This window comes from Cervus canadensis, chromosome 7, assembly GCF_019320065.1.
Source record: "Cervus canadensis isolate Bull #8, Minnesota chromosome 7, ASM1932006v1, whole genome shotgun sequence".
Lineage (NCBI taxonomy): Eukaryota > Metazoa > Chordata > Mammalia > Artiodactyla > Cervidae > Cervus > Cervus canadensis.
The window spans coordinates 77845817-77870829 of NC_057392.1; the positions used below are offsets into that span (position 1 = coordinate 77845817).

The 25013-nt window shown below is 34.4% G+C and overlaps 1 long non-coding RNA gene across 1 annotated transcript; it reads left to right on the plus strand.

Annotated features, from left to right (window-relative positions):
• The first annotated feature begins 1914 nt into the window (after nt 1–1914).
• LOC122445219 lies at nt 1915–25013 on the plus strand. The gene is made up of 3 exons (XR_006270481.1): nt 1915–1927; nt 10859–10925; nt 24965–25013. It is a non-coding gene; the product is annotated as an uncharacterized LOC122445219 (long non-coding RNA).

Below are 25013 nucleotides of genomic sequence, written 5' to 3' on the forward strand. Positions count from 1 at the left end.
CACTCCAGCATTCTTGGGCTTCCCTGGTGGCTCAGCTGGTAAAGAATCTACCTGCAATGAGGGAGACCTGGATTTAATCCCTGGGTTGGGAAGATCCACTTGAGAAGGGAACAGCTACCAACTCCAGTATATGGCCTGGAGAATTTCATGGATTGTATAGTCCATGGGGTCTCAAAGAGTTGGACAGGACTGAGCAACTTTCACATTCTTTTCACTTTCAAACTCCTATAAAGAGGTAATTAAGTTAAAGGGTGGGCCCTAATTCATTATGAGATTTATCCTTATAGAAAGAGAAGATTAAGACACAGGTACACACAGACTTCCCTGGTGGCTCAGAGGTTAAAGCGCCTGCCTGCAATGCTGGAGACCTGGGTTCGATTCCTGGGTCGGGAAGATTCCATGGAGAAGGAAATACTCCACTCCAGTATTCTTGCCTGGAGAATCCCGGGGATGGGGGAGCCTGGTGGGCTGCCGTCTATGGGGTCGCACAGAGTCGGACATGACTGAGCGACTTCACTTTCACTTTCACACACAGGGGTAAATCATCTGAAGACAACAGAAGAAGATGGCCATCTGTTAGCCAGGGAGAGAGGCCTCAGAACAAAAGTGACCCTGCCAACATCTTCAGTTCAGTTCAGTTCATTTCAGTAGCTCAGTCATGTTCAACTCTTTGTGACCCCATGGGCTGCAGCATGCCAGGCTTTCTGTCCATCACCAACTCCCGGAGCTTACTCAGACTCACGCCAATCGAGTCAGTGATGCCATCCAACCATCTCATCCTCTGTGTCCCCTTCTCCTCCTGCCTTCAACCATTCCCAGCATCAGGGTCTTGTCAAATGAGTCAGGTCTTCGCATCAGGTGGCCATATCTTGATCTTAGACTTCATCTCTCCAGGATTGTGAAGAAATATATTTCTGTTTTTTAAGCCACTCAGTCTGTGGTATTAATATTTGTCAAGGCAGCCTTAGAAAACTAATTCATTACTGGAAGACAATATTTTCACTATATCAATTGTAAATGTAAACAATAATTTACAAATAAGGGTTAGTTGTTCAGTCATGTCCAACACTTTGCAACTCCAGGGACTATAGCCACCAGGCTCCTCTGTCCATCGAATTCTCCAGGCAAGAACACTGGAGTGGGTTGGATTCCTTTCTCCAAGGGATCTTCCCAACTCAGGGATTGAACCTGGATCTCTTGCATTTCAGGCAGATGGTTTACCATCTGAGCCACCAGGGAAGCCCTCTTTTTACATTTTATTCACAGATAAATAAAAGTAATTATTAACAATATCTAGTGTTTTCATATATAAAATCTCATGTAATATCAACATACATATTATAATATATATGAATGTTTACAAATCTTTATTTTATTTTCTTTGCTTTCTAAGGTAAAGGAAAGGGTGTTTATTAAAGTAAGAAACTATCAAATTCATTGAATCTGTACAAAGTAATGATTGATTTATAAGTATGAATACAACCCTTTCGGGGCTTCTCCAGTGGCCCAATGGGTAAAGAATCTGCCTGCAGTGCAGGAAACACAAGAGATGCAGGTTCAATCCCTGGGTCAGGGGTATCCCCTTGGAGAAGGAAAAGGCAACCGACTCCAGTATTCTTGCCTGAAAAATCTCGGAGGCAGGGGAGCTTGGTGGGCTAGAGTCCAAAGGATTGCAAAAAGGTGGACATGACTGAGTGACTAAGCAAGCAAGGAACCACTTTTGAATTCACTCAACTACAAAATTCCTGCTCATCTTCTGTATAATCAAATATTAAATTAATAATGCTGAATTATAACAATTAATGAAAATCTTCAACACTCAATCTTATATTTCTATCATAATATAAACAGGGAACAGTAACTCTACTTTTCACAAAACTTTTTTACTTCATTAAGGAATAGTACTTGATGATAACAATTAGTTTCAGTTAAGTGTGCTGATTGATATATGTGAAACTATATGAGCATTATGGAGATGGCATAATATTCCTGGAAATGCACTAAATGTTCAGAGAGAGAGACTCATATTTATGGTATTTTTCCATCAAAATCAAAACTTTGCTTTTTTAAACCACTGGAAGTGTTGGACTCCTTTTTACCTAGCCCATTCAGACTAGCACACATATTCAGCATTATCAATGAGTAGATAGTAACAAAACAAAGTCTAAACTTTGTGATATTATCTGAAAGTCTTTTGTCTAGCAGCATGGAAATAATTGCCTGGTGTTGGAAATATGGTAATCCATTATATGTAAACAGCAGTTTGAGGGGTAAAATTGTTGCCTTATGTTCCAAATGAAGTATACCATAAACCATAAAGCCTATAGCCCTAGGGAAAGACTGGCAATCAGTATAATAACAACAACATATAATATTAATAGTTACTGTTGACTTCATTTAGCAAGATATTGCCAAAAAGGTATTTCAAAGTAACTGATGGACTTCAATTTCTGGTCAGAATGTAGAAATTATGGACAGATTATTCCTCCCATCATTAAAAAGTAGTTTAGAAAACTAAAAAGAAAAATGTACATGCATGCATATTGAAATTTTTAGTTTGAAATATCCTCTTTTTTCTCTAGCAGTACTTTAACAACCTGTTTAATAATTTTGACCATAAAGAAAATTTTTGAGAGACTAGTGAAAATATTAATGTATTCTTTATCTAGATTCCTAAAATGTTAATATTTTAAATTAGTTTAATATCCTATGTAATGTTTCTCATGTTATCTCAGGTTTAAATTTCAGTTATGCATTTCTGATAACAATAATATGCAAGTGATGCTACACTCTGTTAAAAGTGCATGATGTCAGGAAACTTGTGAGATTTATATGAGCACTGATTTTGCTAATTTTATTCACATGACTAAGGCAGGTCCTGGGAGTTGTCTTTAATTGAGAATTACTATTTGTTTCTTTTGTAGTTCATAATTATCTTTGGGGGAGATACTTTAATAATATACAAATATAGTACTCTTCAAACTTTCACCTATTAATTTTAGTGTTCAAAATGATTCTGCTCTAAAAAATGTTATTATGATGTTTGTAAAATAATGATATTTTTTCATTTATTTTTATTAGTTGGAGGCTAATTACTTTACAATATTGTAGTGGTTTTTGCCGTACATTGACATGAATCAGCCATGGCTTTACATGTGTTCCCCATCCCGATCCCCCCATCCCATCCCTCTGGGTCCCCCCAGTGCACCAGCCCTGAAAAAAAGAAAAAAAAAAAGAAATGGGGAGGAAATGCAAAAAAAAATAATAAATTAAAAAAATAAAATAATGATATTTTTAAAAATTTCTTATTAATTTTTTTGCCTTTCTACTTTAAGGAAGGTCTTTCCTTTCTCAATTTTTTTTTTAACATGGACTCATGATGGACTCAGAGGTTTCTAATTTATTCAATGGGTTATAATCCTTTATTCATGGCCCAATTTCCCCATATTGAAGGCAAGATCCTTCAAGTTGGTTCCTTTGTCTATTGGCTTGTCCCTTTCATCCCCCTAGCATTTTCTAACTTGCTGTATCAGACAGCAAGATACTCCAGATTCATTTTGAACTTTTTCTATTTCAGCCCTAGAGTCAGGTTTTTTCCCAAGGAGTCTTACTTCTTACTAAAGAGAGTGATATGTATCAACCATGACTTGGGCATAAGCTCAGTTCATGGACACTAGCACATCATTATTTTAGACTAACTAGAGAACTGTATATACACTCACAGACACAAATATATCTAGATGCATACATATGTATGTGCATATATGTGTGTGTGTGCTTAGTCACTCAGTCATATCAAACTCTTTACAACCCCATGGACTATATACATACATGCATATATGTGCAAATACAGATATATCTGTAACTTTTAAGAAATATATTTAAAATGACACAAATCTATATTTATGCCTATATATACCTATATAACATGTGTAAGTACATGTTTCTGCATAAGCACACGAGTACACACTTATACCTCCCACTCCAATCCAAAAGCAGAGCCTCTTGCTATCCTTTTTTCTTGTTCTGTGTTTATGACTTCCATATCCACAGTGAGAAGCCAAGCTCCAATTATTCACAATATATTTACATAATTGCTCAATCATTGAATACCCAAAAGGTAGTTTCAGAATTTCTTACTATGTCTCTGTGAAAAATAAAGCTATTAACAACAGAGAAATATTTTTAGAGTTCTTTTTTCTTAGTCAGAGGATATAGCATCCAAATGCTGATTAAAAATCATCTGGGCTAGTACTCTCCCATGAATTTCATGGTGGCTATGCTATTTATTTGAAATACAATTTGGTTCATTTGTTTCTTTTTGTATTCAATTTTGCATTTTCACCTGCTTTATTTTCCTTTTTTTTGTGTGTGTGTGAACATTAACAGATTCTACAATCATTATTCTACAGAAAGATATATTTTACAAATAATCTTTAAGACAGAGAAAAAAAGGATTCTATTGTTCTTGAAAATGTTAATATGAACATTAATTTGGATAAATATACTGAGTGAAATTAATACATTTCCTATTAAACATACTATCTAATATAAAAGAGGTTCCATGATATATAGTTTAAGAGCTATCATATTAAAGCACTTTATTCCAAACCCTGGCCCTCATCCCATGACAACCAAATGTAGGATTTTTTGTCCTTTAGGTAGTTTTTAAAATAAAGTGTTCCAGTATTTTGCAATTGTTCCAGTATTTTGCCTATCCCCAAAATATTGTTACACTCTCTCTACACATTTATATAATTCAGCAACTTCTCATTTCCATCTATCACATTCTTAAAATGTAAATTTAAATGACTGAAGACCAATACAATGGGGAATAATCAAATTTCTACAGCAGGAAAAGGAGAGAGAAATACTGCTAAAGAATGATTAAAATCATGAAGAAAAACTTAATAGTCTAAAATATATGAAATCTTTTTTTTTTAATAAATCTATAATCTTAATTATTTGCCTTCCTTGGTTAATTTAATGAAAAGATGTAGAAAATATTTAATCCTATTAACATTTTAAGAAAAGTATTTTCCTAGTAACGAAATACCTCCCTAAAATATCAAATTATTATATTCCCTATCTATATATATATATTTATAAATGTATTTATATCTTAAATGTATTTATATCTTATGGCTAATTATACAATCTATATATATATATATAGATTTATTTATATATTATATAAATATTATATTTTTATATATAATATATAATATATAAATTATATAAATTATATATTATAATAATATAAATATATATTATATAAATGTTATATATAAATATATATAAATGTTATATATATAAATATATATAATATATATAATATTATATATTTATATAATCTATAAATATATATTTATAAATGTATTTCTATCTTAAATGTATTTATATCTTATGGCTAATTACATATTTTAAGTTGTGTAATTTTATCTAATGTTAGTAGAAGCGAGCAAATGCAACACAACTCCAGTACATTAAGTGAAACACAACTCCAATATATTAAGATACTATAAACCTAATATTTTATTATTAAGAATATGTAACATTGAAGGACAATGATCCATATTGAGTACCAACCTATGTGAAATTTTAAAAAAAAGAACGGATTTATGTACTTTTCACTTTATTGAGTGATACAAGACATAATTTTGGACAATAAAATAGAGGAGTCATTTCTAAATTACTGTCTTTTTGATTTATATAATCATGAGTTAAAATACCTAATAATTAAATTTATTTTTAATCTCAAAATAGTGTTATATTTAATTTATATATTCATATACAGTATATATTAATATATCATTGTTATATATCATGTAATACATATTATTAAATTATGTCTGTATTTTATCATATTCCATGGATTTGGCCATATAGCTATATCTGTGTTTATATATACATTTCCAAATCTTTATTTATCTACTGTCTATTGAGAGGATCTTATTAAATAACATATTTGTCCAATAACTATTGTTATTGAATAACTATTCAGTTATTGAACTCTATTTCCCAACATGAAGAGAGAAAGACAGAGGATACAAGTAGCATAAGGTAAAAGGTAAAAATAGGTATCAGAACAAGATGATGCAAGAAAGTAATTCACTAAAACATTAGTTTTTTATTTTAAAAGTAAAAATTGTCCAAAAATAAAAAGTGCATAATTTCTCTATAGGTTTTACAAACTCTATAACATTAATTACTGGTATGATATAATTGTCATTCTTATTGTCTTTGAGAACCCCGGGTAAAATAACAGGACAAACTGATAGCCATCTGATAATTCTCTGTTTCCCAGACAGGTAATTTCTGTCTTTGAAATCTAGAAAATTATTAAAAATAATAATTCTAAATAATTCTAAATTGTTAGAAATATTTGTCAGTTTGTATTATGCTATGCTTCTTGACATTTTTCTATAAAAATTTAACTGTATATATCAAAATTTTTCTCACAGGCAGCAAATTTTATGCAGAGGAAAGTTTTATTCAAATGTCAAATATGCAGCATTTAGGTGTTCTCATAAATGATGCCTCTTCTCCTAAAGATAAATAAAAAAATAAATATATCATGTTTTTAAGAAAGCACAAGAGAAAGGAGAATATCGGATCAATAAAATGTATCAGTTTCTTTATACACAGAAGGTTCATAATTTCAAGAAAATAGATTTTCCACTCATTTTCACACTATCATAGAACAAATATTAAGTATTCAAAATACAAATAAATGAATAAATATGGAAGATCATAAGTTTTGGATTAAATCCAAAGAAAGAAAATTTAAAATTAGCTCACATGACTGGACTGAATTACAATAATTATAGTATCCATATCATTAGTAATAATTTAAAAGGAGCTTTCAAATTACTCCTTGATTTATGAGCACCTTTAAGATTTTCTCCAGCTATGAGATATTATATAGCAAATGCAAATAAAACTATGCTTTCTTGAAAAAATTATAAACACTAGGAGAAAATTTGCCAAAAATTAGACACTTTTTGTAAGCACAAATTGATTTTCTAAATCTTAAATTCATGAAGACATTTTTTAAAATTAATTTTCCTCACATATTTATTGAACACTTATCTTGTGCTGGATATATTGTAGTGAGCAGAACAGATAAAAACCATTGCCCTCTCATGGTTATAGTAGAGTGAGGCTATGGTCATGATAGTAAGAAATTTTCAAATATTTAAATAATATGATATGTCAATAAGTCCTTTGAAGAAAATTTAGAAGGACAGAGAGACAAGAAAATGTTTGGAGAAGTGGTTATAATTTCAAGTTATGTGTTTAAGGAAAGTTCTTTAGTCTGGTAGGTTGGTAAGTTGCAGTAAAAAATTAGTTCTTAAATTTTAATTGGTTTAGCATATAAACGTGTCTTTTTTAACTTCTACAAATTCTTCTGTAGATATTGCCATATCTAGATATTGCTCACTATGGCAGCTTCCTCCTAAGTGGTGGTATAGGGATCCAGACTCTAGGTCCATCATAACAAAATAAGACTTTAAAAATTGATGGAATGAGGATAATCAACTGGGCACATTGGTTATGAGTTTATTAGTGCCCAGCTATAACTGGATTGGGTGCTGTATGACTAATTTTGGCTGGTGATCATGGGAAGAAATAAAGAGTGTCATGTCTAGAGGCAATCACATCACAGAGGTAAGAAAAGATGGAAATTTAGATACTTATGAACACTAATGGCATCACTGCAAATGCTTTACTGGGAAGTGTTATCTAAATAAAGACTTGAGAGAAGTGAGGAATTCATCTATCTATATTCAACTTATTTGTGTATGTGAAAAATCCAGATAGAAGGAAGAACAAATTCAGATGGCCAGGGAGCCTGCATGCTGAGCTGAATTAGAAAATCATTATGAGGAAAATCACGCTTAGAGAAAAGGGTCAACCTCGGGGCTTCCCTGATGGCTCAGATGGTAAAGAATCTGCCTGCAATGCTGGAGACCCCGGTTGATTCCTCGGTAGGGAAGATCCCCTGGAGAAGGGATAAGCTACCCACTCCAGTATTCTTGGGCTTACCTCTGGCTCAGCTGGTAAAGAATCCGCCTGAAATGCGGGAGACCTGGGTCCAATTCCTGGGTTGGGAAGATCCACTGGAGAAGGGAAAGCCTACCCACTCCAGTATTCTGGCCTACAGAATTCCATGGATTGTATAGTCCATGGGCTCGCAAAGAGTCGGACACGACTGAGCGACTTTCACTTACTTAACTTTTGTCTGAGATAAGAGAAGGTAAAATAATCCTCAAATTAGAATAATGTAGACATATACTAACTTGGAGTAGTTGAGATCATACTTCTGATTCCTTGTAGCTCTTGCAGACGCTGCAGAATATGCAAGGTTAGTATTCTATCCTAGGACACCAAGAACCTGAATTATATGTCCCAAAGTGGAAAAGGAGCACCAGAGCCACAGAGATATATGGCAGGTCAATTTTACTATGGCTCAGTTTAGTCAGATCAAAGGGACGTCTCCTGTATGTGAACTGCAATATTTTGGCTCAATAGATGGATTTTTGGTGGGAAACAGTCATTAATGCAATTCAACATCTTATGTGCTAAAAGGTATAGCCACTTAATTAGGTAATGTATTAAGATTGCACCAATTGGTTTCAGACAATGGGAATAAAGATAGGATCTAGGAATCTGGTCATGAAGATTTCCGTGGAGACTTAGTGGCTATGTGGTTATATCTTCACCCTAAAGCAAATTCTTCTTGAGCAGTTTATACAATGCTTCCAGTAAGAGTTGTGTACCACCACAATTATGTTCTGCTTGTGGAGGCATAGTGAAGTATAACTTTATGTTCTTATTATCCCTGGGGTTTAGTCCCTGACTCCACACAATCAACACAGAAATCAGTGCCTTTTACCTTAGGCAATCTACATTCATGACTTTCTATCCCCAACTCTCTGATCATGAATGAGCTATAATTACTTTTCCAAATGATGAATTTCTGAGTCATAAGTTCTGCCTTTTATAAAGCTTTAAATTCATGTGCCAAAATTCCTTTCAAAGAGATTGTATTATATGATATTTCAATACTATCTGGAGTCTGAAAGAAAAAAAAAAACACGTCAATTTTATAAGTGAAAAAAATCATACCTTTTAAATGAATATACCACTTTGACAGTAAAAAATCTAATTCTTAGAAAAGTTAGATAAAGATATTTTTGCATCACATTCCCTTATGATTTTCCATAAGAAATATAACCAATGTTTAACCACATATACTCAGCTTACAGATTTATTGAGTTTCTCTCTTGGCTCCACAATTTACTCTCTGTGATATATTCAGCAGATAATTAAACTCGGTGCCTCAGTTTCTCATCTGTATTACAGAATAACATTAGAGCCAACTTTAAAAGCCTATTTTGGGGAATTAATTGAGATAATGTGCATAAAAATTTAACACTGTAAGTCTCCAAAATATACATGGTGAAAATGTTAATGATTATTTTATATAATTTATGCAAAAAAAAGCAGCAAAAATGTCAATTTTTGAAGTAAAAAAACAAGCAATTGTGAATAATTCATGCAGAAACTTTTCAATTATGCCCTCTCCTCCAAATTAATTGGAAGATTTTATTTAAAAATAATGTTAAAATGTATTTTCTGATTTACTATAAAACTTAAGGTATTTTATTCTGGGTATCTTTTCATGTAAAAGCATTTATTGTTTACATGATTTTTATAACACAAGCCAAATTTAAATGTGTTATCTGATTTTGTGCCAAAGGATGATGAACTTTATAATGCTTTTAGTACAGCTCTCAAATCGAATGCTAAAATGAAAGGAAGTGGTAAAAACCTACTACATTGTTTCATAATATACCTATAATTATGCTGATGGGTTTAAATTATTTATGAGATGTTGAAATTAGTAAAAAGGTAACATTTGCACCAATAATTATGGATTTCTCCAGTTATTGGCAATAATTTTGAGGTAGTAATGTTAAAAAAGGCCTAACTTTTCAGTGAAAACAGTAAAAAACTGCGATAATATTAAAAGTTTTGAAAAACTAATTTTAAAAAATAATAACTTGGTTGACACATCTGTTGACCTTCCTAGAATTAAACTGAGTGTTCTTGACATCCCAAACATTCAGGTGCTCAAATCTTTAGGTTGCTAACAAGCAAAAGTAGATGAGAAAAAGACTCATTTCATTAAAGATGTCCCATATGTCGCAGTTCAAAATTATGCTATATCAAGAGAGAAACTATTAATAAATTGGAAGTGTTTAGCTGCAAGTAAGCATTTGAGCCTCATAAATTTCCCAGTGAAAATTGGAGGTCTAACTTTTGAATTTCGCCAGTGGTATGTATAAAGAACTTCATATATGTCTTTATAATTAGTACTGATTTGGTGCCTAATGATTTACAAGGTTACCGTAACAGACTTTGTCATTTAACCTGAAAGGAAGACAATGAAATAAGTATTTTGAGAAATTCTACAATTGATGTAGCTGAATTCTAAAGACTTCTAAGAATTTGACCATGGCCAACACCCAGTGAAGATTTTTTTTAATTTAAAATAAAGTTGATTTAAAGTTAAATTTATTTAAATGTAAAATGCAATAAAGTGTGGTTTTATTATTTTAATACCTTCATTTTGTTGTGTTTGTTTTTAAATTTATTTATATTTTATTTTTAAAATATTTAAAAAATTATTTTTATCAGAATATAGTTGATTTGCAATGTTGTGTTACTTTCTGCTGTAAAAAGCAAATTCAATCAGTTGTAGATGTACATATAGCCACTTTTCTTTAGATTCTGTTCCTATATAGCTCAATACAGAGTACTGAGTAGAGTTCCTTGTGCTATACAGTAGGTTTAGTTCAGTTCAGTAGCTCAGTCTTGTCCGACTCTTTTCGACCCCATGGACTGCAGCACCCCAGGTTTCCCTATCCATCACCAGCTCACAGAGCCTGCTCAAACTCATGTCCATTGAGTCAGTGAGGCTATTCAACCATCTCATTCTCTGTGGCCCCCTTTTTCTCCTGCCTTCAACTCTTCCCAGCATCAGGGTCTTTTCCAGTGAGTCACTTGGCCAAAGTTTTGGAGCTTCAGCTTCAGCATCAGTCCTTCCGATGAATATTCAGGACTGATTTCCTTTAGGATTGATTGGTTTGGTCTCCTTGCAAGGGACTCTCAAGAGTCTTCTCTAACACCACAGTTCAAAAGCATCATTTCTTCAGTGCTCAGCATTCTTTATAGTCCAACTCTCATATTCATACATGACTACTGGAAAAACCATAGCTTTGACTAGACAGACCTTTGTCGGCAAAGTAATGACTCTGCTTTTTAACATATTGTCTAGGTTGGTCATAACTTTTCTTTCAAGGAGTAAGCGTCTTTTAATCTCTTGGCTGCAGTCACCATCTGCAGTGATTTTGGAGCTCAATAAAATAGTCTATCACTGTTTCCATTGTTTCCCCATCTATTTGCCATGAAGAGATGGGACCTTTTGCCATGACCTTAGTTTATTGAATGTTGAGTTACAAGCCAGCTTTTTCATTCTCCTCATTCACTTTCATAAAGAAGCTCCTCAGTTCCTCTTCACTTTCTGCCATAAGGATGCTGTTATCTACATATCTGAGGTTATTGATATTTCTCCCAGCAATCTTGATTCCAGTTTGTGTTTCATCCAGACCCGCATTTCACATGATGTACTCTGCATGTAAGTTAAATAAGCAGGGTGACAATATACAGCCTTGACACACTCCTTTCTCCATTTGGAGCTGGTCCATTGTTTCATGTCCAGTTTTAACAGTTTGCTTCTTGACCTGCATACAGATTTCTCAGGAGGCAGGTAAGGTCATGTGATATCCCCATCTCTTGAAGAATTTTCCAGTTTGTTGTGATCCACACAGTCAAAGGCTTTGGCATAGTCAATAAAGCAGAAGTAAGTGTTTTGCTGGAATTTTCTTGCTTTTTCTATGATCCAACAGATGTTGACAATTTGATCTCTGGTTCCTCTGCCTTTTCTAAATCCAACTTGAATACCTGGAAGTTCACAGTTCACGTCCTGTTGAAGCCTGGCTTGGAGAATTTTGAGCATTACTTTGCTAGCTTGTGATATGAGTGCAATTATGCAGTAGTTTTAACATTCTTTGGCATTGCCTTTGTTTGGGATTGGAATGAAAACTGACCTTTTCCAGGGGCCACTGCTGAATTTTCCAAATTTGCTGGCATATTGAGTGCAGCACAGTAGGTTATTAGTTATCTGTTAACTAATAGATTAGTTTTCTATCTATTTGTTATCTATTTTATATATAGCATACACAGTGAATATTGAAGACATTATAATCAGCTACTCTAATAAAATCAGCACTCTACATACCACTGACAGTATTATCTTTTAAAACATATATCAAATCAGATCTCTATTCCAACAATTTCTATCTCACTCATACTGAAATAGAAAAACTTTACAACTCCTTGTACATTTCACACTAACCAATTCTCTATCTCTATGAATGGTTGTATATATTTTTCTAGCTCTGCTCATATCATACTGGTCACCTTGCTGTGTTGTACTTAGTCGCTCAGTTGTGTCCAACTTTGTGACCTCATGGACTGTATCCCGCCAAGCGCTTCTTGTCTGTGGGGATTCTCCAGGCAAGAATACAGGAGTGGGTTGTCATGCTCTTCTCCAAGGGATATTCCCAACCCAGGGATCAAACCCAAGTTTCCCCCATTATAGGCAGATTCTTTACCACCACCAGGGAAGCGGTCACCTTCTGAACCACCAGAGAAGCGGTTACCTTCCTGGTCCTCAAATAAAACAAACATACTGCTATAATTTGTGCACTTGTTCTTTCCTCTACCTAGAACATTCTTCCCTAGATTGTTACATACTCATTTCTTTAGTGTATTTTGGTCTCTTATTAAATGTTATCTAGAGAAGGAAATGGCAACCCACTCCAGTATTCCTGCACCATAGAGATGACTTCTATGATCAATCTATATAAAATAACTTTGCAATTTGACTTCTTTTCATCCTTGTTTTTCTTATTGCTCATAACTTTTTATTACTATATAATTGCATTCAGAAGTCTAGATTACTTCAGTACTACAGACTTCTGTTTCCTCAGGAAGGCAAATGCCCTTATTTGAAAGGAGAGTCTAGTTCATCTGTTGGTTTTTGTGTTCTCATTTAGTTTGTTAGAACAGTTTCAAAAATTTAAATGTCCAAAACATAGTGACAATGTTGACACAACTCTTACAAGGACCACTATGTTATCACCACCATATACCTAAAGCATCATATAAAATATTTATAATTGATATATTAGAATTATTTTAAAGGCTGAGTATTTTTAAGATTAGTTCTTCTCTGAGCATGCAGCTTGTAAACTGTCAATAAGAACATACTGACTGTTTCATCTTAAGGGCCACACGTATTTGAACCATCTATGAATGCCAACCTAATTCATACCTGGTAAACCAGATACTGAGATTAAGTCTTAGCTCAACTGGTACTGAAGCATTTTATGAGATATAACTCCACCTGTAGCTATCTAGTTAGTATCTAAGCAAGGCATCATGTATCCTTATCCACACATGGGTTTATATTTATATTGTAAATGTTACAAGCTCGAACAGTTTGGAGGTTTTTAGTTATGTGCATGCACACACACACACACACACACACACACTTCAGAGGGAGAGTTCCAGATCTTCCATCTGACTGGCCGTGGAATATTTGACCCCAAGTTTTCCTGATAACACTCCTTTATGTTCACACTACTAATCACTTATTATCTATAATTTAGAGAGAAGTACAATTAGTATTTCCAAAATCATATTTATGGAAAACATGAATAGAAACTTTCTACATAAGAGAAATTTATAACAATTTTTGCTCTGTCCTTACTTTTGATTCTGTGGTGCTTTAAAAAAAAAAAACACTTAAACCACACATTTTGTTAAATTTCTAAATAAATATATAACACAGAAGATCACCCAATCTTTGGTTACAGTGATAGCCTAAGTTGTAACCTCATTACTCCAAATAAATAGCTCTTCTAGGTATTAATACTTAATTAGGCTTTAGTATCTAAACAACCAAATAATTTTCCCAAATATATAAGACGAAGAAGGAAGCTCTATACCTTTGTTGCTGTAGGGTGACACCATGCAAAAACAATTCTTCTAATTATGTTACAAGATGTTTTGAGTTAGATGTAATAGAAGTGACATTCAATAGAATTTGAGTTAGATGTAATAGAAGTGACATTCAATAGAATTTGAGTTAGATGTAATAGAAGTGGCATTCAATAGAATTTAAATGATAGAATGATACAATGTAGCAAGTAGTAAAATCACATTTGATTCCTACTTCCAATTAAAAATAATAATTAAGCTATGAATTTTCTATCTCAAAATATAATTATTTCCCCAGTATTCACATAGGAGGTGTTATTGTTAGTAATATCATAATATAGGCAGTTTGTATTAATATTTAGTCTCCCTGTCTATACCTCACAGGGGCACTGCAGCACTGTCATTGTCCTTTCAAATTCCCTTAGAAATCCATCTTCAAGTTCTGTGTGCTTTGCTTCTAATAGTTGGCACTTGCAGTCTTATACAAACATTGGTTCTTTGCTCCAGGAACCACTTCTCCCTCAGCAGGAGGAAGATGTGAGTGTCTGAGAGTTTATATCCAATAGGCATCAGTGACTTAGCAGTAAGGGAATCTGAAATCCTAACTCATTTTTTTGAGACTGCACCTAAATACTGCATTTCAGATTCTTTTGTTGACTAATGAGGGTTACTCCATTTCCTCCAGGGATTCTTGTCCACAGAAGTAGATTTAATGGTCATTTGAACTCAATTCACCCATTCCCATCCATTTTAGTTCACTGATTCCTAAAATGTCAATGTTCGCCCTTGCCATCTCCTGCTTGACCACATTACTTTGATTCATGGACCTAATATTCCAGGTTCCAATGTAGCATTATTCTTTACAGCACCTTAATTTACTTTCACCACCAGTCATATTAATGACCATGCATTATTTCTGCTTTGGCCCAGCCTCTTCATTCTCTCTGGAGCTTTATCTCTACTCTTCCCCAGTAGCATATTGAACATCTACCATCAAGAGGGCTTATCTTCTTGTGTCAGATTATTTACCTTTTCATACTGTTCATGGGGTTGATCAGAATGATCTTGGTTCATTTTGAAGGCAAACCATTCAACATCACAGTAATCCAAGTCTATGCACCAACCACTAATGCTAAAGAAGCTGAAGCTAAACAGGACTATATAGACCAACTAGACCTTCTAGAACTAACACCAAAAAAATGTCCTTTTCATCATAAGGAATTGGAATGCAAAAAGAGAAGGTCAAGAGATTCCTGGAGTAACAGACAAGTTTGGACTTGGAGTACAAAGTGAATCAGGGCAAAGACTAACAGAGTTTTGCCAAGAGAACACACTGGCCATGGCAAACACCCTCTTCCAGCAACACAAGAGACAACTCTACACATGGACATCACCATGGTCAATATAAAAATCACTAATTGCCTTCTTTGCAACCAAAGATGGAGCAGCTCTACATAGTCAGCAAAAACAAGTCCTGGAGCTCACTGTGACTCCAATCATGAGCTCCTTATTGCAAAATTGAGACTTAAACTGAAGAAAGTAGAGAAAAGGCCATTCAGGTATGACCTAAACCAAATCCCTTATGATTATACAGTGGAGGTGATGAATAGATTCAGGGGATTAGATTTGGTAAACAGAGTTCCTAAAGAACTATGGATAGAGGTTTCTAACATTGTACAGGGGGTGGTAACCAAAACAATCCCAAAGAAAAATAAATGTGAGAAGGCAAAGTAGTTGTCTAAGAAGGCCTTATAAACAGCTGAGAAAAGAAGTGTAAGGAAAAGGAGAAAGGGAAAGATATACCCAACTGAATGCAGAGTTCCAGAGAATTGCAGAAAGAAATATGAAAACCTTCTTAAGTGGACAAGAAATAGAGGAAAACAATAGAATGGAAAGACTAGAGATCACTTCAAGAAAATTAGAAATACCAAGGGAGCATTTAAAGGACAGAAATGGCAAGGAACTAAGAGAAGCAGAAGATATTAAGAAATGGCAAGAAGACACAGCAAACTATATTTTAAAAAAGGTCTTAATGACCCAGATAACCACAATGGCGTGGTCACTCACCTAGAGCCAGACATCCAGGAGTGTAAAGTCAAGTGGGCCTTCAGTTCAGTTCAGTTCATTTTCTCAGTCGTGTCCGACTCTTTGTGACCCCATGAATCGCAGCATGCCAGGCCTCCCTGTCCATCACCAACTCCCGGAGTTTACTCAAACTCATGTCTATCATGTGAGCCTTAGGAAGTATTACTATGATCATAGGTAGTAGAAGTGATGGGATTCCAGCTGAGCTATTTCAAATCTTAAAAGATGATACTGTTAAAGTGCTGCACTCAATATGTCAGCAAATTTGGAAAACTCAACAGCACCCACAGGACTGGGAAATGTCAGCTTTCACTTCAATCCCAGAGAAAGGTAATGCCAAAAACTCTTCAAACTACCGTACAATTGTCCTTATTCCATATAATAGCAAGGTATTGCTCAAAATCCTTCAAGCTGGACTCAACAGTAGATGAACAAATAACTCCCAGGTATACAAGTTGGATTTAGAAAAGGCAGAGGAACCACAGATCAAATTGCCAGCATCTATTAGATCATAGAAAAGTAAGAGAATTCCGCCCCCCCCCCCCCAAAAAAAAAGAAAGAAAAAAAAAATCTACTTCTGCTTCATTACTATGCTAAAGTCTTGGACTATGTTGCTCACAACAAACTGTGGAAAATTCTTAAAGATAAGGTAATACCAGACCACATTACCTGCCTCCTGAGAAACCTGTATACAGGTCAAGAAGCAATAGTTAGAAATGGACAGGAAATGATGGAATGTTTCAAAATTGGAAAGGAGTACATCAAGGCTACATATGATCACCCTGATCATTTAACTTCTATGCAGAGTACATCATGCAAAATGATTGAATATGTGAATCATAATCTGGAATCAATATTTCCAAGAGAAATATCAACAATCTCTGATATTCAGACAGATGATTACTATTTTAATGGCAAGGAACAAAGAGGGACATTCAGAAAACTAAGATCATGGCTTCCAGACCCAGCACTTAATGCCAAACAGATGGGGGAAAAGTGGAAACAGTAACAGATTTTATTTTCTTGGGCTTCAAAATCACTGTGGATAGTGATTTCAGCCATGAAATTAAAAACAAACAAACATTTGCTCCTTGAAAGAAAAGCTATGACAAACCTACACAGCATATTAAAAAGAAGAGACATCATTTGCTGACCAAGGTCTGTGGGGTCAAAGTATGATTTTGCACAAGTCATGTATCGATATGAAAGTTGGACCATGAAGTAGGCTGAGCACCAAAGAATTGATGCTTTCTAATTGTGGTGTTGAAGACTCTTGAGAGTTCCTTAAACTGCCAGGAGATCAAATCAGTCCTAAAGGAAATCAACCCTGAACATTCATTGGAAGGACCGATGCTGAAGTTCTAATACTTTGGCCATCTGATGTGAAGGGTCCACTCATTGGAAAAAGACTCTGATGTTGGGAAAGATTTAGGGCAAGAGAAGAAGGAGGAGACAGAGGACGAGATGGCTATGGCATCACCTACTCAATGGTCATGAGTTTGAGCAAACTCCAGGAGCCAGCAAAGAACAGGGAAGGCTGGTGTTCTGCAGTCCATGGAGTTGCAGAGTTGGACACTACTTAGCAACTGGACAACAACACCTCAGTTTTTACAAGTTGGAGAAACTCTAAAATGTGATTTATGCAACAAAGTTCCCACAAAATCAGGCTATGGGTGGGAATTATTCTTGGTCTTTTATTCTTTTCTCTCTTTTCTTTTGCTATAAATTTTATATTCATGTGATATAGGTATTTTGTGTAAAGATTTCAAAAGAAAGAATGATAAAGGAAATTTAATAAATATAAAGTCAATTAATTTTGTAAAAGGCATATGAGCATTCATTAGTTTTCTATGTTTAAAGTTATATTAACTTAAAAATCAGCAGAGAGTTTATACCATTAGCTTTAAATGGGAGTTCTGATCATATCAATTTCTGCAATTATTCATTACAAATGCTGTAATTCTGAAACTTTGGGTACATGTATTGATTTCACAGTTAAGTTTCAAATGACATGTCTTCATTTATGCTTTTGAAGGAAAGATATGTGCTCCAAATACTCTGAAAACATAAAATACTTCCATATGTATTCAATTACTATCAAAATCAATGAATTATAATAAAGATTTGAAAGCATCAAATAACAGTTTTAATAGTGAGTACACCGACTCGATGGGTGTGAGTTTGAGTAAACTCGAGTTGGTGATGGACAGGGAGGCCTGGCATGCTGTGATTCATGGGGTCGCAAAGAGTCGGACATGACTGAGCGACTGAACTGAACTGAACTGAACTGAACTGACAGCCTTTCTTTTATATATCCTTTTTAAATTAAACTTATTATCACTTTGGAAGTATTAGCAGCTTTTCTCAACATATAAGATTTCACTTTTTTTTTTCTAATTGACTATTTATTTTTTAAAAAAAGCAAATTTTTTAATAGCTTAAGATGTAGGAAGCAAAATATATACCTTTGACAATGGTTGTGTGCGCAGTTATGCAACTCAGAAGGAAAATAGTAGGATAACTAGGATGACTGGATTTATATCACAGTTAATCTGAACTGACACTGCCTGATAGTAAAACAAAGGTCAGATTCTCTGAAATGAACCGTGTTCTCAGTTTCATTCTTTCAAAATGTGATTTATTGCACATTTTTCTGCTTGTCTAGAAACATATTTTATGTGAGTTTTATTTTTAAAAAAAATTCTTTTGTATATCTAGTCCCAGGACAATGATTAGATAAAATTCTTCAGGAGTTAAAATTTATTTTTAACTATTATATCAGAAATCACTATAACCAAATGGTTTTAAGTAGGTTTCTATCTCAAAAACACTTTGCTATATTTTTATGTAATAATACACAAATGTGAACATTGTTTAAATCAAGATTATGAGATAAATTTTTAAAAGCAAAGTTAAATATGGTGATGTTTATAAACAATGTAACAGTGGATAGCATTCAACATTACTATCTGAGTACATCATTTTACATTGGGTTGAATACCCAAACTTATGCATAATTAACTTTAAACCATTGTTTGGCCACTTCCCTCTGACGTTTATACAAACTACTGCCCTTGCAACAAGCTGAGATATTATTTCTATATTCTTTTTTGTCTCAGAGTCTGAAAGGCACTCCCCTCCTTACTGCATTAATGCTTCCTGTTACAGAGTGAAATGTGAAGCCCAAAATTCACAAGTTCTAACACCCAGTGTCTCAGAATGTGATCTTATTTGGAAATAGGGTCATTGCAGATATAGTTAGTTAAGATATATAACTAACTGCATACAACTAAGATATATAACTAACTATAATTAGTTAAGAGGTTGCAATGTACTAGAGAGAACCCCTAATCTAATATCGGTGTCCTTATAAAAAGGAGAAATTTGAACACAGACAGTACATGGGGAGAATATCATGTAAGGACTGTATTTATGATGCTACAAGCCAAGTAATGACCAGAAGCTAAGAAAGCATTCTTATATATATTTCTTTCCTAGTTTCCTGAGAGGGAGACATGTTCTGATACCTTGATTTTGGACTTCTGGACTCTAGGACTGCGAGAAAATAAATTTCTCTTGTTTAAGCCACAGAGTGTGTGGTAATTTGTTATGGAAACCCTAGGAAGCTAACACCAATGTTAATATCAACAGTGAAAAAAAAAAAAACAAAAACAAACCTTGTTCTACTGATCCATTTGGACACATTTTCCTGCTTGAATTTTAATTATTCCATTCTATGAAATATAAAATATTGATATTCACACTCTACCCTCATTTGCCATATTCATGCTTTTGGTTATTATTTCTCCTCTTTCAGTTCTTTTGTTTGTTTGTTTGTTTGTTTTGGTCTTCTCTCTTATTTTCTTGGTGAAGCTGGCTGGAGGTTTGTCAATTATGTTTATTTTAAACAAACAAACAAACAAACCAATTCTTGATTTTATTGATCCTTTCTAATTTTTTTATTCCTACTTTATATATTTCCTTTCTGAGTTTTAATATTTCCTTCCTTCTGCTGACTCTGGAATTTTTTGGTCTTCTTTTTCAAACTCGTTTAGATGTTAGGTGAGATTGCTTACTTGAGATTTTCCTTGTTTATTGAGGAAGGCCTCTATCATTATGAACTTCCTTCAGACATGCTTTTGCTGCATCCCATTGATTTTGTAAAGTTATATTCTCATTTTCATTTCTCTCAAGCTATTCTCTAATTTTCTCTTTCCTATCATTTTTGACTCATGGTTTTACTTTTAGTAGCATGTTGTTTTAGTCTGCACATGCTTGCTGTTTTCTCATTTTTCCTTCAGTAGTTGATTTTTAGTTTCATAACATTGTGGTCAGAAAAGACACTTAATATAATTTAATATTATATTAAATATTTGTTGTGTAAATATAATCAGATACAGTTCCATTTATTTCTGCTTGTTTCTTTTTGTTTTAGGTTAAAAAATTGCCAAGACTTATGTTAAGAAACACACCATCTATGTTTTCTTTTGTTTTTTTGTATTTTATTTTATTTTTTTCCATTTATCTTTCTTAGTTGGAGGCTAATTACTTTACAATATTGTAGTGGGTTTTGTCATACATTGACATGAATCAGCCATGGATTTACATGTAACCCCATCCCGATCCCCCCTCCTACCTCCCTCTCTACCCAATCCATCTGAGTCTATGTTTTCTTTTAGAAGTTGTATAGTTTCACAGCTTTCATTCAAGTCTTTGATCTATTTTAATTTCTGTGTATGATATAAGAATGAAGTCCAGTTTCATTGTTTTTCTTGTGGCTATCTGGTTTTTCCAACACAATTTATTGAAGAGACTGTCCTTTATCCATTGCATATTCCGATCTCTACTGTTGCAAACTAATGTTTAATTAATTTTTAAAATTGGAGTGTATTTGCTTTATGTTTTGTTAGTTTCTGCTGTACAAAAACATGAATCAGCTATCTTGTTGTAAACTAATTGACCATATATGCATAGGCTTATTTCTGCGTTCTTTATTCTGTTCCATTGAGCAAAATGTTTCTTTTTATGTTATTACCATACTGTTCTAATTACTGTAATAGTGTTTGAACTCAAAAAATGTAATGTCTCCAGCTTTGCTGTTCTTTCTCAGGATTGCTTTGGTTATTCAGAGTCTGCTCTAGTTCCATACAAATTTTAAGATTCTATGTTCTTTATCTATGAAAAACACTGGAATTTTGATAAGGATTACATAGAATCTTGATTACATTGGATAGCATAGACACTTTAACAATATTAATTCTTCCAATCCATAAACAGAGCATATATTTTCATTTCTTTGTAATATCCTCAAGTTCTTTCCTCAATGTTCTGCCTGTAGTCTGAGTCCCCGGTCGGGAAAGAAGACTCCTCGAAACAATGCAACTCACCATAGGGGAATTTATTACTGACTCGAGCCAGGGCCTCCCGCCCTCACCAGGTGTGTGAGGACGAAAGGCCCCGAGCCCCAGTTCTCTCGGGTATTTATTAGGTCAAAATAAGCAGCAGGTAGTTGGCGCAATCGGATTGGTTACACAGTGGGTAGTTGGCGCAAGCTGATTGGTTACACAGTTGCAAGGTAATTTTTGTTGGCCCAACATGGGGCTTTCAGCTTTCCCCTGATAGGTTCCCTTTTTTCTGGCTAGGCATATGTTGATTGGCTGGCTCCAGGAGGCCTGATTATTATGTTACCCTGGGAAACCAGGCCTACTCCTAATCTAGGCTGCCTGCCATGGCGTTAGCCGTGACAGCCTCACACTCAATATTTTGTAGTTTTCAGTATACAGACCTTTAACCTCCTTTGTTATATTTGGTAATAGGTATTTCATTGTTTCTGATGCAATTGCAAATTGGGTTGTATTCCTTTATTTCTTTTTGATAGCTTGTTATAAGTGTATAGAAATACAACATAAATGCAAATAGTGATTTTTTATCTTACAAAACTATTGAATTTGTTTATTAATTCTAACAGTTTTTTGGTATGGTCTATAGGGTTTTCTGGAAAAAGGAATGGCAACTGACTTCACTATTCTTCCTGGAGAATTCTGTGGACAGAGGCTATAGTTCTTGGGGTCTCAAAGAGTCAGACCCAACTGAGCAGCCAACACTAGGGCTTTCTATGTATAATGTCTTTTGAAAATAATGCAAGTTTTATTTTCCAGTTTGTATACACTTTCTATTTCTTGACTAATTGCTAGTACTTTCAATGCCATGTTGAATAACAGTGGCAAGAGTGGGCACTTGTCTTGCTCCTGATCTTAGAAGAAAAGCTTTTAGCTTTTCACTGTTAGCTATGGGCTTGTCATATACAGCCTTTACTATGTTGAGATACATTCCTTCTATACCTGCTTTATTCAGAGATTCTACTATAAATGAATGCTGAATTTTCTCAAATGTTCTTTCTCTATTGAGATGATCATATGATTTTTAACATTTGAAATTTCTATCATTTCTAATTTTCAACTAATATTGCTGATTGAATTTTTATCACTATGTTCCTTTTTAATTCTTTGAATATATTACCTACAAGTTCTTTAAGCATATTTATAATAGTGTCTTTGAAATAAGGACCCACTCAGAATTAGTTCTTATTACCTAATTATTTTGGTGGTACAAGTTACATTTTATTATTTCTCCATATCTCTAATCAATTTTGATTGAATATTGGCTATTTTAGATAATGTACTGAAGAAAATATAAATTATATTTTATTTTTATGTTTTTTGTTTATATGTTATGAAGTGAAGTGTTAGTTGTCAGTCATGTCTGACTCTATGTGATCCCACAGACTGCAGTCTAGCAGGCTCTTCTGTCCATGGGATTTTCCAAGCAAGGATTCTCAAACAATTTGCCATTTCCTTCTCCAGGGGATCTTCCTGACCCAGGATTCGAATCCAGACTTCCTGCTTTGCAGGCAGATTCTTTACCAACTGAGCTACCAGGGAAAGCCCATTTGATTTAATGGCACAGAACTAAATTTTTCAGTCTTTGTCCTTCACTGTGCACTGCTATTGTATTGCTATACCTGTCCTTCTGCTTTATTTATTTATTTTGTTTGCATTTACCTTTCAGCCTATTTCCTTAAGGTTCTTTCTTGTGTAGATATAGTTTAATGGCAAGCAATGATTTTTATAAGCTGTGGTCAAATACACCAAATGTATGTCTTCCAACTGCTTCTGATAGATCTGTACATCAGTTGGGGAATAACTGTAAACGTGCAGTCTGTTTTCAAGTTTCATCTGGATTTCACATTTTTGTTGTACTGAATTTGCACAGTTTCTTTGCCATCCAGAAATGTGAGGAGACCTAATATCAGGCCTTCCTTAGTATTTCAATCCAGGGTCTGCTTGATGATGTTTTAACACTTGCCCCAAAGCAAGACTAAAAACTTAGGCTTTCATATTTATCATTTTATACTGTACATTTGTATTTTTTATTATGCAAAAACCATACCCTTTTTTCCCTTTTGTCTCATCTTTGTCTGAACCAACATCACCCCCTCTGTTTTTAGTAAAGCTACTGTAAACAGTAAAGATACTGCTTTTCTTGGCTAGCATGGTTACTAAAGCTACAGTTATCACCAACTAAGTTGCAGGGTTCCATAAGCATCTTATCCTTATTCATTAGAGGGCTGACAGAATGAAAACCAAACTGCAGTCACAGAAAACTGACCAACTGAACATATGGACCACTGCCTTGTCTAACACACTGAAACCGTGAGCCATGCTGTGTAGGGGCACCCAAGATGGACGGATCATGGTGGAGACATCTGACAATCATGGTCCACTGGAGAAGGGAATGACAAATCACTTCTGGATTCTTGCCTTGAGAACCCCATGAAGAGTATGAAAAGGCAAAAAAAAAAAAAAATATATATGACACGGAAAGATGAATTCCCCAGGTAGGTAGGTGCCCAATATGCTACTGGAGAAGAGGGGAGAAATAACTCCAGAAAGAATGAAGAGATAGAGCCAAAGTGAAAACAATGTCCAGTTGGTGATGGAAGTAAAGGCCAATGCTATAAAGAACAATACTGCATCGGAGCCTGGAATGTTAGGTCCACGAATCAACGTAAACTGGAAGTGGTCAAACAGGAGATGGCAAGGGTGAACATCGACATTTTAGGAATCAGTGAACTCAAACGGACTGTAACGTGCAAATTCAATTCAGACGACCATTGTATCTACTACTGTTGGCAAGAATCCCTTAGGAAAAATGGAGTAGCGCTTATAGTCAAAAAGAGAATCTGAAATGCAATACTCAGGTGCAATCTAAAAAATGGCAGAAAGATTGCTGTTCATTTCCAAGGCAAACATCCAATATCACAGTAATCCAAGACTATGTGCCAACCACTAATGATGAAGAAATTGAAGTTGAATGATTCTATGAAGACCTACAGACTTTCTAGAACTAATGCCCGAAAAATGTGTCCTATTCCCACAGGGGACATGAATGCAAAAGTAGGATGTCAGGATATCCCTGGAATAACATGCAAATTTGGCCTTGGAGTACAAAATGATACAGGGCAAATTCCAACAGAATTTTTTAAAGAGAATGCACTACTCATAGCAAATACATTCTTCCAACAACACAAGAAACGACTCTACACATGAATATCTCCAGATGGTCAACATTGAAATAAGATTGATTATAGACTTTGAAGCTGAAGATGCGAAGCTCTACCCATTCAGTTCAATCACTGAGTCGTGCCCGTCTCTTTGCAACCGCATGGACTGCAGCACACCAGGCCTCCCTGTCCATCACCAACTCCCAGAGTTTACTCAAACTCATGTCCA